Source organism: Oreochromis aureus, linkage group 15 (genome assembly GCF_013358895.1).
Source record: "Oreochromis aureus strain Israel breed Guangdong linkage group 15, ZZ_aureus, whole genome shotgun sequence".
In the NCBI taxonomy this organism is placed as follows: domain Eukaryota; kingdom Metazoa; phylum Chordata; class Actinopteri; order Cichliformes; family Cichlidae; genus Oreochromis; species Oreochromis aureus.
In genome coordinates, this window is record NC_052956.1 from 29,088,077 (window position 1) to 29,106,170 (window position 18,094).

At 42.6% G+C, this 18,094-nt stretch overlaps 2 long non-coding RNA genes across 6 annotated transcripts; one reads left to right on the top strand and one right to left on the bottom strand.

The window, feature by feature from the left end:
• Positions 1-233: 233 nt before the first annotated feature.
• LOC120433245 lies at positions 234-11,445 on the top strand. Of its 5 annotated transcripts, none has more exons than XR_005608422.1 (4): positions 234-302; positions 3,493-7,065; positions 8,467-8,644; positions 8,819-11,445. It is a non-coding gene; the product is annotated as an uncharacterized LOC120433245 (long non-coding RNA). The 5 variants fall into 5 exon arrangements; XR_005608424.1 differs by having other exon boundaries at positions 243-302; positions 5,546-7,065; XR_005608423.1 differs by lacking the exon at positions 234-302 and adding an exon at positions 309-627.
• Positions 11,446-13,326: 1,881 nt separating this feature from the next.
• Positions 13,327-17,316, bottom strand: LOC120433313. Its single transcript, XR_005608486.1, has 2 exons — positions 17,101-17,316; positions 13,327-17,024 (listed from the first exon to the last, which is right to left on the bottom strand). It is a non-coding gene; the product is annotated as an uncharacterized LOC120433313 (long non-coding RNA).
• Positions 17,317-18,094: the final 778 nt, after the last annotated feature.

An 18,094-nucleotide genomic window follows, 5' to 3' on the forward strand; every position in this document is an offset into this window, starting at 1 on the left:
TTGAAAGATTAACTATTAACAGAAAATAAGAATATCTCAATAATAGACTTAGAATTTTCTATTCTAAGATAGAGAGAAAGGACACAAAAGAAAAACAAATCTCCCTGATTAAAATTTGCCACAGACATTCACGTGATCAACAACAGACACACATCATGCCCCTATCATGGTCTAAACCAATCAGAGACAGTCTCTAGAAGTTGCTAAATGACGGCATCGCCTAATTTGCATAATTGGTCACGCTGATGTAATTGTAACCTACGTTGTTGGAGAGAGAAGTAACATCGTGGAAGAGACATAAAGTGAGTAAAAAACGTCCTAAATGCAGTTAGAATTTATTTAGAACTACAAATTAAATTTCTTTTAGTAATAATTGTTTTTTAATGTCACAATTCCAACCCTGCTCCTTTATCCGGGTTTGGACCGGCAAGAGTGACCCGAAATTGGCACGACTGCGTTACAGTCAGTGCGGGAGCAGCGGCTTCGCTCTTGCGCGATTCATTTGCCGTTTGGAGGCATAGGTGTGAACGTCTCCTGCCCTGATAGCAGCTGGGGGAGGACTATCCTCCGCCTGTGAGCGCTTTGGCACGGGTGAAGTGCCCATGGCAGCGCCGCTGCTTGTTGAGAGTAAGACTTAAATACTTATTACTATTCCACAGTTTTGAGACAAGCTTCACATATGGTATATCATTTTGTGCGGCTGAATCAGGAATGGTGTGCTATGACTTTTGGTGTTTATTACTTCTGGTGTTTATTACTTCTATAGTTTTTTTTAAATATGAATATTTTAATGCAAGTTTTTGCCCATTGAAATGAATGGGAAGGCTTCATTTGTGGTGTGTTGGCTCTCTCTAGTGGTATGCCGGGAGTGGTACGGCCTGTCTACCCTTATTTGGATTACCGTAATGACGACAATATCAATGGCGCGCACAGCGTCTCTGCTTTCAGGAACCATTGGAAGTTTTAAGGTTGCGCGAACCATTGAATAGTTACGGTAACGGAAAACTCCATATCCCACAATTCATAGCACACCTCTGCCGAGTTAAACAATGGCGGACACCTCTTCGTTTTAAATGTATTTTATTAGTGTTTCTAGGTCACAAAATAAACTTTTAAGATATTTTCAGGCGAGAATGTAGGTGTGTAGACTTCAAATATCTGCTCGTTTTGTGAAAACATCCCATAATAGCAACAGTGTTCTGACGATGTTGCTGATAGCCGGCTAGCTAGCTAACCCGATCGGTACCCCGCATGCGCGAAAGGTGTCTACTTCCGGTCGAAGCGTTTTACGATAGTTACGGGTCAGAGTATCTGTTAAGATGTTAAGAATAATAAGTATATCTTCAAACGTTTGCAATAATGAAGCATTTCAGTACAATGTAGACAAAAACGAAAAATAGAAAGATAGTTACGGATCAGGACTCCCCGATCCTTACTGCGCATGTGCACAGTCCGACCTTACAAATCGGGTCTACCCGATCCGTACCGCGCATGTGCAGATGTTTTCTTCTTCTTCTGTTCGTTTAATGGCAGTTTACTCCCCAGTGTACGAGGATACCGCCACCTGCTGACGGAGCGAATGAACCCTGTTATAAACTGAATTAGCGTCATTTCAAATGCGTGTTAAATTTGATTTAGCGATAGTCAAGTGTGTTTATGCTTGTCTGTGTGGAGAGGATTGATTGGAATAGTGATGATGATGTCCGCTATCACTGTCAATTGTCAGTAAACACTTAATCTGGCTGATGAATCTTCACGTGACCTATTACAAAGTCTGTATTATTAAGTCTGTAATTAGGCGCCATTCTTATTATTTTACGGAGCTTTTGTTCAATCGGGGGACGCTGTCTGTTGAGGAGAAAAGCATGAATTTGTTTGTATACGGATTATCCATTGTTTAAATGTCCCGGTAGTCGAAAAGGAGGCAGAGCTGTTGAGAAATGCTAGGAGCTAACTGGGCGCTAACTGTATCCATCCATCCATTCGCTTCCGCTTCTCCTTTTCAGGGTCGCGGGGGGCGCTGGAGCCTATCCCAGCTGTCATAGGGCCAACACACAAGGACAGACAACCATTCACACTCACATTCGCTCGCACATTCACACCTAGTGGCAATTTGGTTTATCCAATTAACCTATCCCCACAAGTTGCATGTCTTTGGACGGTGGGAGGAAGCCGGAGTACCCGGAGAGAACCCACGCAAACACGGGGAGAACATGCAAACTCCACACAGAAAGACCCCGGCCTGATGTTGGAATTGAACTCAGGACCTTCTTGCTGTGCGGCAACAGTGCTAACCACCGTGCTGCCCACTAACTGTATCATTCAAATATATTGAATGTCGCAATGCTGGCAAAGAGAGGAAGTGACGTAAGATTTGCGCATGCAGGGTACCGATCGGGTTTGTGGTACGGATCGGGTAGCGACAGCGCCGCTAGCTGGCCCCCCTTTTGCCAGGGGGCCAGGTAGGGCATTAACAGGGAAAGGTGGACACAAAGTTATACTTTGATTTCTTTCTCTCATCATCATAATAATAATAATAATAATAATGCATTGGATTTATATAGCGCTATAAAATATTTAGCTTTTATTAAATAGTTATCTGAATCTTACAGCCAAAGTTTGTATAATAATACACAAGATTGGCTGTAGACCATTGTTCATCATTCAGAGCACTGTGTAAAAATAACAAAAACCAAAAAGTGAATGCAAAAGTGCATAAATATTTATTTTACGTGTTTGATGTGTGTGGCGGGGCGTGGTCTGCAGTGCCGCTGCAGGGGAAGTGGACCCACCTGAGCAGCATCTGCAATCACGACTCTCGGGCGTAGTCTGTGCTCTCTCGGCTGTTTTTAAGGTGTGTGTCGGGCTGTAAGTTGAAAAGCTACAGCCGGCTGTGTGGGTAAACCAACCATGTGTGAAAAGTGGTCCATAACATAATGCTTCAAAGCGTGTTCGTGCAAACATTGTCGGGTCTGCCGTGGTACAATGGGACTTCTGCTCATGAACCTGTGTGCACAGCATCTGCAAATCGGCGCGGTACGAAGTAACTTCATCTTTACACAAAACTGTAAGCTGTCATCTGTGAAGCGTGAGCGGTGTTTGTTTTTACCATAGTTCATGGTGGAGAATGGCTGCTCTTCTGAGTTTTGCCCTAAGCAGCCGTATGAATGGCAAACTACACTGATTACCAGCGGCATAGCCACACTTAAAATTTCTTCTGAAATTTTCGCTTTCTAGTTCATTCGCTTATTACCCATCAGTCTACCGATGTTTATAGCGCTGGCGGCCGCTGTGTTTTATTTTCTTTGTACTTAAATGACCTCGGACAAGAAGGCTTATTTTCTGCAGTTCAATACTGAAGAAATGTAAACTTTTTCAAATTTTGTATAATTGCAGAACATTTTTAAGGTTATCTGCTATAAAATCCATGCCAGGGAAATCTCTTTCAAGTTTTTTTTTTTTTGTATTTTATTCTGTGCATTTAAAAACCAGAGACTCAAAGACACACAAGACCCAGTAAAAGAGCCTGAGAGGAGTTCAGAAGCGCTCCCATAAAAGATGCAGGGACTGCAGAGAAGATCTCCATGACTCTGACAGAGATTTCAGTTTTCATGAAGAAATAGGACATGGAGCTTCAGCTGAGAACAGAGAAAGAGAGGGGAAGAGGCTGCCATCACAGGGTTACGGTTGCAGAGGAGAAATGAAGGGCATGGCTTTTCAAGACTGCTATGTCTGAAAATGGTCTCTATTTATAAAGGCAATTTCAGAACACCACATTTTTGACTGTGGGATGTTTATGGACCCGGAATCCAGAGAGTTATCATGGCGTGTGCAAATTCTTTTACGTAGCCCAGCTTAAATTGCATTTAAAGAAAGAAGAAAAAAAAAAAGTAGGCAATTTCAGAATACCTGTTAGTTCCCACCAGAGTTAAGAGCACATCTCTGGGTTATCATTATAACAGACTACCTGAACGTGTCACATTCCTTTTGTCCTTGCTTTAATTTTTCTTGGACTGCTGGCACTGGGACCGGGCCATGGAGAAGCAGAAGAAGATGGATGGAATTTGAGATCAACACATTTTTGACTGTGTGATGTATTTATTCTGCATTAAAATGGACCAAGCACCTCCAGCTCTCCCTCCTAGGTCAACAAAGGCACCCATCTTCCACCACAAACAACAGGAAGGCCGACACTAGAAGAAGCCTAACATGACAAAACAACATGATCTGGTACCTTGTGCCTTTTTAGTGACACTATATCGGTGTGTAGTATCACTGCAAAATATATGAGTTTAAGACAAAACTGCTGTCAACGATGGTGAAACTCTACATTTTCATGGTTTAGTTTATAACATGCAGTCTGTCCCCTGAAGAAACCATCCCTTATGCCATTTTGTGGCCAAGTTGCTGTCTCTGCCTGCTGTGAAGTGCACACACTGGGATCCTATATTAATGTAATTCTAGTCTCATAAATCAAATTCATGCAGCCTGGAGATGAAAAGTTAGGCAATCTGGGAATGTGTTTGGGATATTTTTGCACCAGCATGTTATTTCTTTTCTTCTTCTTTTTTTTTATTCATGCATACAGCCATATGTCAGCACTCATGTTTTTGTTTGTTATTTGGGCCATACTGCTTGGACCTTCTGGAGCCGGAAAGGTGACTCGTGGCCCTCAGCTCGGAGAGAAATACTGCATTTGACACCCATTTCTAAACTGCTGAACCACTTTTGTGAAGGTGCTGGATACAGTTTGGCTGTGGCACTCAACTTCACTCAGACCAAAACAGAAATGCCAAAAAAACAGAGCTCCATATCTGCCTTTTTCACAGCTCCTCGGAGAGTTCTCAATAAGATGTGCACTTGTGAGCCACCAAACATGGATTCAGTGCAGCCTCTTTCATCATCATACCGAATTTCCCAGAGGAACCCACCCGAGGGATTAATAAAGTTTTATCTTATCTTATCTGACTCAGCTACACCGACAGCCACAGCGTCAGGGAAAAAACGAGGGCGGATTGTTGGTCTTGAAAACTCCGACTTTGAGCCCGTTTTAGTTGACGAGTGTAAAATTAGAAATGTGACTGAGAAGGAAACAGAATTATGGCAGGCACATTCAGAAAACCATTCAACTTTACAAAATGTATACTGTGAATCTGAAGAAGAGAAGCCTGGAAAGTGTGAACCACCACAGAATAAGAGGAGGGTCTCTGATGCCACCTTTACACAAGATGACAGTCAACCTCTACCACAGACGTGGAGTCAGGACCCTGTTCACTTTCAGTCAGTACACTGAAAATGAGTTTCATCAGACTAACCACAAATGTACGACAGTCAAGAACTTCAGCAGCTCTGAGCCAAGTTTCCTAAACAGTCTGCAGTATGAGGAGGACGAAGTCTTTAGAAAACTGATAGCTGCAGAAGGACTAACCTCAACTCAAAAATCTTTAAAACGCCTTCATTCTTCTCATATGATTAATGAGAAGGAAAACGGGACGCCACTGTCTTATAATTCCCCAGGAAAAATCTCCTGTTTCTCTCATTTCAGACCTGTTTCAAATCATAAGCAGACACAACCAAAAACCGCTTCATGTCGGAAACAAACAGGTAAGACTTTTTAAAAAAAATCTTTTATCATGAGGAGCAGAGAAGATGACAAGAACAGGAAAGACTGAACTAACAGTCTTTTAGTATACTTTTTATTACAAACCCTAACGAGCAGTAACTGATTATGTGTTGCTCTACACTTGTAGGATGCATCTAAAAGGCATGCGGGGCAGAGGAGATGAGCAGAAGAGGAAAGAGATATGGAGGACAGATAGCGCCATCGATATGTTGCTCATCAATGACCAACAATTAGCAGAAATCTGGCAACGGACAGTTTGCAAAAAGACGGCATTACACCCCAACCCTCCACTGTCCCGGTAACAGCGGATTACCATGGAGAGTAAAGTTTTCAGTTGGTAAAGCAAAAAAAAAAAAAAAAAGTCAGAGGGCTGCCTCCTGCCCTGCCCTCTGACATTTTTACTCTCCATGGTAATCCGCTTCTCCCCTCTCCCCCCTCGTCCTCACCTCCTTACCTGTGCCCCTCCCTTTAGGCAGGGAGGGGTCTAAATTCATTTCCCTGTTCATATTTCAGCCTCCCTTCTCCCCACTCACCCCTCCTCCTCACCTCCTCTCTCGCAAGGAGGAGATGATTGCTTTTTGGTGACTGTCTGGCAGTTCTTGTGCCAGGGTCCGGTTAATATGCCCATGTTTGGTCTGTGTTGTAAAGTTTGAGGGCGCAAATAAAACTCCATCAATCTTTTTCAAAGATTTAAAAGGAAACTTTAAAACTTGAGTGTCTATGAGGGGACGTGAATATTTCAGCCTCCCTTCTCCCCACTCACCCCTCCTCCTCACCTCCTCCTCATCCCTCCTTCTCTCCCTTCCTTTGTGTGGAGTTTGGTGTGGAGAAAAACAAGTTTTCTCTTGTTGAGAACTTCCACTAAACAGTACCGGGATAGACACAACACTTAAAAAGTTAACGGCTACGACAACGGGGAAAAAATGTTTAAAAAGAAGCCTTACGGTGGATCCGATTCCTTCCACCCAAATGTTATTTATGTGAAAATAAAAATGCCACCGCACACGTTTGCTTGAGGAATCCATCAGACCAGACCACCTCCATTTTGTGAGCCCACAGAACCCTCCCCATCTGGCTCTCCCCTCCTCACCCCTCCTCCTCTCCCATCCTCTGTGTGGAGAAAACCATGTTTCAGAACTGTGGGATGTTTATGGACGCGGAATCCAAAGAGTTGCCTTGGTATGTGCAAATACCTTTTACGTAGCCCATCTTAAATTACTTTAAAAAAAAAACAAGAAAGAAAGAAAGAAAGAAGGCAATTTCAGAATACCTGTCTCCAGCTCTCCCTCCTAGGTCAACAAAGGCACCCATCTTGCACCATGAACAACAGGAAGGCCTAACCCAGAAGAAGCCTAAGATGAAAAAACAACACGATCTGTTACCTTGTACAGACTGGTGGAGATCGGAGATTTGATCGAGGAGTGGCCAGAGACAAACGATAGGTAAAATCCACCCTGAATGAAAGAGCTGAACCTCGGAGGAATAGAGTACAATCGGATGATCCACACTTTTTTTTTTTATTAAAATTTACAGACTTATTAAAGCGGTTGATCATCTGAAAAATGTTTCAGAAGACAGTTATCATCAATTTCTGAATAAGAATAACCACAAATTTAGTAACTTTGATTAGACTATTCTTATTTCTGTTAATGATAAGAGACAATAATGATGAACAATAGTTTATTGTTCATCCCCTTCAGTAGCACAAACCCTGCAATTTCTGCAGTCTGCCTTTGATGTCGTTCAGTCCCATTTAACTCAACTTAAGTTGGTGTTAAATCCAGAGAAATCCAAGTTCATGTTATTCTCAAATGGCAAAGAGTTGTTAGCTACGTCTCCTAAGATTAAAACAATTCAAGGAACTGAAATTGAAATGGTCACATCTTACAAGTATCTAGGGATCATTATAGATCAGAATTTGTCATTTAAGACTCACATTCAAAGGCTTGTGTCGAAGTTCAAACTAAAACTAGGTTACTTTTTTAGAAACCAATCCTGTTTCTCCCTCCAAGTGAGAAAACACTTGATTCATGCAACTTTTTTACCTTTATTGGATTATGGTGACCTGCTTTTTATGAATGCACCTGCCCACTACCTAAAGAGGTTGGATACTGTGTACCATTGTGCTTTACGTTTTATTACTAGCTATGGAAATCGTGTACAACATTCTTCTTTGTATGCTGCTGCTAAATGTCCATCTTTGCATATTCGCAGACTCTCCCATTGGTTGCTCTTTATCTAGAAATCTCTCCTTGGGCTGGTTCCATCTTATTTATGTGTTTATGTGTAAAAACCACAACCAATACAGCCTTCGTTCGCACAATATCATACAATTGATTGTCTCAAAAATCAGAACAGAATTGGGGAAAAAGGCTTTTAAATATGCTGCCCCTGCTTCCTGGAATAATCTGCAGAAGGAACTGAAATTATCAGAATTGCTTACATTGGGAGAGTTTAAGTCTGTCTTAAAGGAACGAGAGAACAGCTCTTTTACTCAGTGTGATTGTTTTTAATGTACTCTTAATTTGATCTGTTATTGTATATTTTACACACGTTGGTATGGGATATTGTATTTGTTTTAAATGTTATATACCTATGTGGTATGTGACTTTTGTTCGAATGATGACAGGTCTCTCTTGGAAATGAGATTTTTAATCTCAATGAGATTTTTACCTGGATAAATAAAGGACTGATAAAATAATAAATAATAGACCTGCTATCTCCAATAGAAGGACACAGACTGTAATTGAGGAGATGCTAAAAACTGGGCTGAGAGATCAATTGTTATCCTCCATGACCATTATAACCAAAGCATAGAGTATGAGTTTAAAATTTGTTTTCAGTTTTCTAGAGAGGCCCCTTTGAGATGGCACCATCCTGGGAGAAACGGAACCTGGGCCGCCGTCTCCAGCCCGACTCGTTGGACCAGAACCAGGCGGTGGTTATAGCCAAGCTAGCAGACTGGAATCCAGCTACCACATCAGCAGTGACAAACCCAGTAAACAAGAATGACAGCCACAGGTGAGCAGGGAAACGACAAAGCGGAATAACCGTGTCAACTCCTCACTGAAACAATACAGCTTTGAGTTACACTCACACACCTACACAGATTGAAAAATTGTGTGCAGACCCGCCTCCAAACAAGAATAACAGAGGACTCCTCCTCTTGTCTCCCTTCCTCACCATCCTCACCAGAACGACAGGTCTGCACTCCAACGAGAGACCCCAACACACAGAGGAAACTCCAGGACTGGAATCTTCATGTGAAGAAAATATCGGTGATCATCGGTGACTCCAATGTGCACAGACTCCTCCGTCCTATAAAGCAGAGGGGTACAGATCGACAGATTTCCATGAGCGAAATGTTGCCACCCGGTGAGGCCCAGCTGGAGAAAGCACACTGTGGAAAATCTGGTTTTATAACTTTGGACTGAATACCAGTGATGGAGCTGAAAATGGGACTAAAGGCAGAGCAGTAAGCAATCTTTCTAAGGCCCTTCTTTGTGAAGAACAAGCCACATCGTTGCATCTGAACAACTTTATTACAGGTTTAGATGAACAGATTCCTGTACTTCCTACTTTGATATTCAGCACAGAGAAGGACAACATTCACTCGACCAGTAGAGCTGCAATGTGTATGTTAGAACAGTGGAACCAGTGTGTAAATGAGGCATCCCCCATAAGCCTTGAAAAGTGGGAGGAGAGTAGTGGTGTGATTCACCTTTCTTAAGTTCCAATGCTCAGCGGGTCCTTTGGACAGAAATAAGTTCTTCTTCTTTCAATTATTGTTTATTCTGTTCATTGTAGAATCAGCTAGGCTCCAGTGGTCAGGAGAAGCTTCTGCTATATGAAGCTGTTACAGTGCTTTTTGTTACATTGAACGAGAGTAGTTTTTCTTGTTGCTTGTTTGATCTACTGCCGTTTAAAAGATTATAATTACTGAAGTGAATGTGTTTTGAGACAGTTTACAGTGCCACTGAAGCTCCACTCAACCAAGTGTGCCTCAACAGTCTGAAATGAAAAGATTTTTCTTCCTTTTTTTTATTTCTCTCCCTCTCATGCTTCTGTTTGGATTCCCATTGGACAAAGCACTTCGGTTTGTGTTAGCAGGCTGAAAACAATAATTTTGGATGTTTCTTTCGGCTCTTGAGGTGCCCTCATTGAGTGCGGTTTGCCCAGTGTCCTCGAGGGTATGTGAGGAGCCTTCCATAGTTGGGTTGTTGTGTTTTTACCCCAGCAGCTATTCATCTCCATCTCAACAGTTCATGACCAACATGCCGTGGCTGCCCCCTGTACCTGTCTGAGTACCTTTACCCAGGCAAGTTCAGGACCGTGCACGTCCTCCTGCCTTCAAAAGAGGGGGGAGGAGGAGGTGAATAGTTCAGCCTTCCTTCTCCCCCCTCACCCTCACCCTTTACCCGTGCCCCTCCCTTTAGGCAGGGAGGGGTCTGAACTTCATTTCCTTGTTCATATTCACGTCCTCCTGCCCTCTATGAGGGGGCAGAAGGACGTGAATATTTCAGCCTCCCTTCTCCCCACTCACCCCTCCTCCTCCTCACCTCCTCTCTTTTACCTCGGCAGCCCATGACCGGCATGCCGTGGCTGCCCCCTGTACCTGTTGAGTACCTGTACCCTCATCCACTGAAGCCTGGACCTCCAGCTGATTGCAGCCACTTTAGTGCAAGGAGATGATTGCGTTTTGTGTGACTGTCTTGCAGTTCACCCTTCCCTTTCTACCCTAACCCATTTTCCACTCCAGCCTCTACCCCACTCGGTTCAGACCCCTCCTCAGGCAAGGAGGGGTTTCAATCCCATTTCCCGCACCCCCAACCTTAACCCACCATCAAGTCCTGCCCCCTTCTCTCCTCATACCGCTGCCCACAGTTCAGACCCCTCCTCAGGCCCCTTACTGCTTGAACGGCTCTAACCAAATTAGGAACATAGGTTTTTTTTTTTTTTTTCAAAAGCAAATGTTTTAAAAAAGAAAAGAACAGAAAAACATAACTGAACACAACAGTATGTCAGTGTACAGTGACTGATCAGGCAGTACAGTTTTAGGAACCTTTTTAACTGAGGCAGGATGGCATTTTGGTTTTTAATCAGAATCTACCCTTCAGCCAGAATTCATTTAAAGAGCTGTGGGAACAGCTACCTGTGACTGAATCTCTGTCAGTTTTGACACTATCTCAACTGTGAACAGCAGTACAACGGGTCATGATGAAACCTGGAGGCCAGATGACACCATGGAGATGTTTCAGATCATCAATGAGCAGCAATTAGCTGAAAACTTTGATGAAAATCTCTGAGCTTCCAAATGACATTTTAAAAAAAGACGGCATTACACCTCCAGCCTCCACTGTTCCAGTTATGACAGATTACCCTGGCAAATGTGGGTTTCAGCTGAGATTCCAAAAGTCTACCCCACTGTTCAGACCCCTCCTCAGGCAGGGAGGGGTTTCAATCCCATTTCCCCCACCCCCAACCAAATCCTAACCTTAACCCACCATCCAGTCCTGCCCCCCTTCTCTCCTCATACCGGTGCCCACAGTTCAGACCCCACCTCAGGCCCCTCCCTGCCTTTTCCAGCCTTATAAAGAAAGGGAAGGCTGAAGTGGCAGACCGTCGTGCAAAAAACGAGCATCTCCTCCATGCACTGCTTACAGTCAAATGACAAAATATGTGAACTCTTTTTAAACAGGAAAAAGGAAGAAATTGTACACCAGAGGGTGCTGTATTTATTATGTAGCTGTTTTTTGTTTTTTTTGTTTGTTTGTTTGTTGTCTCTTCTGTTTTTTCTCTCCATACAGGTGAGCCAGGTGTTTTGTTTTTCTTTCTTTCTTCTCCCCTTTCTCGCCATCTCTTCTCCCCTCAATTTTTCCTTTCTCTCGCTCTCTTTCTTTCATTCTTTCTCCCTGTCCTATCTCCCAGTCATGTCTGTCCCGACTGTAACAACTGAAAATAAAATAAAATACACAATTATAATAAAGGTCAATCAAATGGACCAATATGGCAAGGCCATGATGATCCAGTTGGTAAAGTAAATCCGCTTGGCATCTCTCTTGGCCTTAAGACAACAATTCTGATGGCTAAAGATCCAAGCGGGACAGGGGGGGAAAAAAAGAAATTGTACACCAGAGGGGGGCAAGAAGGAGAAAAACCGTTGTTCCTTCCCTCCCCCAGAAGGCAGTAGAATATCATGTTTTAAATGCCACTTTTTTGGGGGGGTAAAATTTCTTGACAAATATGTTTCTCTTTTTTCTTTTGTTATTTCGTCCCTCTTTGGTACAGCTACAAAACATGTGCGAGGTGTTGCCCCATGGGAAATTGTGCTATAGCTAGAAACCTGTGTTTTCATATATACATGCATATATAACAAGCTTTTTAGTTTCTCTGTTGCTTTGTTGAAGTTCTTTGTGTTTCAATAAACTCCCTGTATTTAAACAGTACTGCACTGACTTATATTTTTCAAACTGATTTTGCCTGAACGCACCCTGATTTTGACCAGCAGAAAATAGCAGGATCTGACAATTCAATCAATGGCTTTATACATTTTTATTTTTATTTGAATTTATTCTTTTCGTTTCATTTTGTCTTTTGAATCAAATTGAGGAAAAAATGTAACTGTTTATGAACTATTTGTACAATATAAAATATATGAAAAATTTATGACTCACTGAGAGACATGTTTATCTCTCTGTTCCTTGTCATCTGTGCAGGCTGAGAATATGACTACAAAAAGTCCCAAATGTCAAAAAGGTATTCTCAAGTGGAAGCTCAGTAATGGTCCAAAAATTAGGCACATGCTTTCTTCCATGTGTGACTGAGCATGCAGTTCAGCAATTTCACCACTAGATGGAGTCATTGCCAAAGGAATGTCAACTTTGAATTGGAGCATCACTGGACTGACAGTGAAATTACACATCACATTACCCCTGACTTCATCCAGAGATGTAACAGGATCTCCTCCAGAGTGGGACGGTCCTCAGGCTGGAGGACCGCAATCACAATGTATATATGTATATATAGTGATTGTTGAATTTCTCTAATTTCAGACCTGTTTCAAATCATAAGCAGACACAACCAAAAACCGCTTCATGTCGGAAAATATACTAAATTGATATGCAGAGTTTTTCTCTCTCACTCTTTGTATTTACAATGCAAACAAGATGGAGAGAAACGTTGTGTATTGCCTACTTTGCATAAAGCCCCAACAGTCCATTCGCACACACCTGAGCAGAGTTTGCCTGAAAGACTGCACACCACAGAAATGTGAGGCCAGATGGTGGAATTGAACTCAGGACCTTCTTGCTGGGGGGCAACAGTGCTAACCACTGTGCTGCACAGTGGAGGACAGCTGCATCGATATGTTGCTCATCAATGACCACCAATTAGCAGAGATCTGGCAATGGACATTTTTCCAAAAGACAGCATTATGCCCTAACCTTCCACTGTCAGGATCAAAGGAATGGCTTTGATAATACTGCTTAAACTAAGACTGTACAAATTTAAGAAACACAATGGCAACATTCAACAATTAGACCTAACATTTCCCCCCTTTTTGTCATTGTATATACTTAAATTTCAACTTATGCACCCTTTGTTTGGACAGTGACAGTGTAGATTTCATTCATACACAACTCCTCTTCATTCACCTTCTATCGATGCAAAAGTTCACAGTTAATACATGTAAGCAGTTAACCTGCTTCTCATTGATCTCATACACAGTAAACTACATCCTATACGTAAGCAAATCAGTGTCAACAGTCCAAAAACAGGAATTAATATTTTCAAAAGAAGATGCCACCAAGGACCAGACATTCACCAAGTTATCCAGCCTTGTGGTGCATCTACTCCTGTCGTGCGATTCATTATGTATTCCTGCAAGTAAACAACTGAATGTAACAGTCAAACAAGAAGAATCAACATTCTCAAAAATCAAATGTCACTACAATCCAACTGTATACAGACATAGACATTCAAACACATCAGTTGACTTTATCGTTTGTCCATGTGGCTCTCAGCTAACTTCAAAGCTGTAGCCTGGTCAACACCCTTCTTTATGACTCCTATCAACCCCCCGAATCTTCTCACTATAGGCATCCTATGGGGGTTAGAGTCAACTGGTAAATTATCCGCATTTACAACTCTTGTCCTGTCCTGTTGTCACCACAGGAAAAGCTTTGTAAAGGAAATTGGATCAAGCTGTTTTGATCTTCTTGGCTCACAACCTCAACCAGCTTAGAGAAGTGTTCATGATGCAAATGTAGACAAAAGCTTCTCTGTTTGCATCCTTCTTGCAGAGGACACAAAGAATAGGTGACGTTGCTCAGATTTCATGGTAAATCTCCAACTTGGACTAATCCATTGCCCTTCATACACATAGGCAACTGGCCTATTTCCCGTTCATTTAGCTGTTCAATGTCCTGCAGCAAGTCAGACACTTGGAGTCAGACTATCAGGTCTATCGCACCAGAGCAGTTCACCTTCCCAGCTACTGGTGAATCAACCGTCCAGTCAGGTTCAGAAGTTGAAAAGTTGGCAGTGTTCCAAGAACGTTTACTCCTGGATGTGTCGCTACGGCAACCAACAAACTGTCTCACTCTCAGTGATGCTATATGGCCACAGTCCAGAAGAATGTGTAGACAGTGGCATCACAAGCATAACCATTGGTCTTGTTCTTTATGTGAGCGGTTGTGTTCACAAACTGCCACCAGTAGTTGTTGAAAACCCCATGCGGGTACTGGGTGTGGTTTGCTCTGTCCCAGTGCGCTCCTGTCATCCCACTCAGAGTTAACAGGCACAAGGCGCACAGCACATTCCCAGCCATTCTGATGAGTACCTGTGGCTCAGTTGGTTTCTTCACCGGATTGAGACGAGGGGCCCTGGAGGCTTTCCCCCCCCTTTGTACCCGGTCTTCCTGCCACTTACCCCGAGCTGGCCTGGATGTGTGTCACCTTCTTGCAGTGCGCTTGATGTATCCAAGCGTTCCTTCCAGCAACTTCACCGCTGTGGTCGTCGTCAGCAGCATCCGATATGGACCTTCCCACCGTGGACTGGACCAGGACTTCCTCTCCATGGCCTTGTCAACATCCAATCTCCAGACTTCAGACTCTGCTCCTGCGGAGAAACAGAATCATCTGGCAGATCATTTGTTCTCAAGACTTCTTTACTTTTAAACATTTTAAGCATCTAATCTGCTAATATGCTCTCTCTTCTGCTCTCCTATCATCACTACAGAAGACTAGAACTCTAAATACTCTAACATATATAATCTCAACGAGTCAAACCATTCTCTGTTGGAGTAATCCTCATGTACATCTTAACTAATTCTATACAGTTTAACCATGTCCTGCGTGTCTCTTCCTAAGTCTTAACATTACTATTCCATTAGTTCTCTCTACCAACCCTGCACTTTGTGGGTGATATGAACAATGACGTTTTTAGTGTTATCCCTAGATGTTGTGCCATTAATCCAATCACTTCATTTACAAAATGTGAACCATCATCGCTAAACAATACTCATAGTTATTACAGCTGGACAGCTCTATAGTCCATGTGAATAACTTGAAATGGGTGACTGGGTCTGGGGAATTTCCCTCTCTTAGATCTCAAATTACGCCGAGAATTGTGCTTGAACATATCATACATGACCTGCAAAAATTTATTTATTTATTTTGTTAAGGGTATTTAATTGTAAAGTATAAACTACTCATTATCTCCCTCCTGTTGCGACATGGCAAAGCCCATGGCGCAAAATAGCAGCAGTCTTATACAAATTCTAAGGCAGTATTGGTTTATCACACAGATAACAAACACCATCCTACAGGCTCGCTCCTACTGTAAATCACAACTGTTTCCCTGCAGTAGATGAGTGGCCCTGCATGTCTACCAGTGCATCACGCATAATAGCCAACGTCTGCTGGCGTTGCACTGCTAAAACGTTAACACCATGTTCTCCTAAAGTTGCCTCTTTCGCGATCTTATCTGCAAAAGCATTCTCTAATGCAACTGGATCTTGCCGTCACATGTGTGCTACACATTTACAAACGGCAATCCTACTGGGTAAAAACTCTGCCTCCAGCAGATTTTGCAGAGTTTGGCGTGTTCTACAGGTTTCCCTGTAGAGGCTGTCACACCTCGTCTCACCCACTGCACCACAAAGAAATGTAACGTAGCAAATGCATACTGGCTATCAGTGTATATTGTCACATCTTATTTCTCTGCAGCTTTACATGCTTCCGTTAAAGCTAGCATCTCTGCTGCTCAAGCAAATATGAAACATGCTAGTTGTCCTGCACAGATAACTTTCTCACTATCTACTACAGTAAAACCTGTTTTAGTCTGTCCCTCTACTGTTGTAAAACTCAAACCATCAACAAACCAAACCTTTCCCTCACCAAGTGGCACATCTAGTAAGTCATCCCTTGGCTTACACTCCTTCTCTACGTGGTCTCTACACTCATGAGGAGTGCCCTCTTCTTTCGTTGGCAAAAGGTTTGACAGATTCAGAATTGTGCACCTGTGAAAAGATTTTGTTTATTATTCAAATATGCTTTGCTTGTGATTGTGTAAACTCTGAATGACGATTCACCCTGATAAAACATGAAACCTTGCCTATGCTTATCAAATGCCTGTGAAGACAAGTTCCTGTGCAAAGAACAACGGAAAATGCCACTTAATGTGGTGTCGCGAAAATGAGATAACCGGGGACGGTTACTAAAGTAGTGACAACGCCACCTGGGGGAGGGCGCTACAACCCCAGGAAAGATTTCTCTAGCCAATGAGAAGATTGCACTGGCTACCAAAGCCCACAGACTCGTTATTTAAAGGCAGAGGTGAGACAAAGAAAGTTTATAATTCAAAAGTTTATTTAGAGGAACTACTAAAACATAACTAAAAGATTAAAAAGGCACCTAGGGTAGCAGGGGTAAGAGAGTAAAATAATTAAAACACTTTATTACCGAACAATGATTAAAACGACATACTCCCTACCACAATGCTACACTAAAACAAGCACAATATGTTAAAAGAGGCAACTAGACAAAATGGTGGAGACCGGCCACTTGAGGAGGCAACCTACAGGGAGGAGTGCCCAAGGGTGCCACCAATTACTCACCCGTGTGATTTCACAGCAAACCTCACTCACACTAAACTCTAAATGGTGCAATCTGCCTATGCCCGGTGTGTACACTCGCATGCATCGGGGAGGGGATTCCACCTCATGTGCCTAGCCTCTGAACAAGCGGCCGCACCTCCACTAAAACAATAAAAGAAAAGATAAAACGTTAAACAATCAATAAAAGATCTACATAAAACCACATCCCAAATCACTATACGTTATAAAAGTAGTGCATAACAAACAAAACAGCATCTGGCAAGACAGCAGCAGTCTAATGCACACCTGCAACAAGAGAGGGAAACAGTAGTCAGAGTCCACCCTACTATGCCACAGTATGATAAACAAAAGTCGCACTTACCACTCTCTAAGGGCAACTGAGTAGCTTTCCTTAAGAGATATGTGGAGCTCAACTGCCTAGTGCTGCAGCCACCTTAGATTGCCAAGACTGCCAAATGCCTTCTCTCAGTAGTGAAGCGCAGCTGTTTCTTATAGCCAGGTAATTGTCGGCTGAAAGGTGTGGATGTCAGTGGTGCGTTTAGGGACATCATGTAACATCCTAACCCAAAATCTACTTCACTACATTAAGCAGACGTTTAGTATAGTACGGACAGAATGTTTAGTAAGATATGCATTTGTCAGTTAAGCAATATATTCTGAGAATAGGCGGAGACTGCCTCCGTCTGCTGTGTAACCTACAATAAAGAAGAGCACTGTGTGACTCTCCTGAGAGTTCACCCATTGTACATATGATTTTTTATATTGTCTCACTGTGTCTCTGTTTTACTTTGGCAGCTTTCTATTTGGGAATTTTCCCCTGACAGCACCACTTTATGGTTATGTATGGTTATGAGAGTAACAGTAACATTAAAGACAAGTGTCTTGTAGGTGACAGAAATGTAATTTTAGTCTGCAGTAGAAGACCTCTACCTCGTGTGGAACTAACAGTGTCAAAAAGGTGAAAAACTATATCCAGAAACATTGTACAGCTTAAGCTGCTGCACATACTGATCTCACGCATGGAGGTAAAGCACAAGCAACTAGAGCTAATCTGTTAGGATAGTAAGTTACTGGCTTCACTTGTGGAAAAAAGTGCTGTTAGTTATTTCACAGTCACCTGGCATTTGTGCTGTTCACAGAACCACAAGTCTATCGCTGGACCTCCTCTGCACTGTCACTTTTTGGAGCTTGGCACGCTCCCTCAAGTTCTCATGATTCAATGTTGCTGAAGATTTTAAAGGCAGAGCACGTCGTACACCTTAGTTGTCTTCCTCAACGTCGAAACTCTTTTATCTCATTTAAGATTTTGCTGTGCAGAGTCTCCTCATGACGATCTCCTGGAAGCCCAGTAGCAC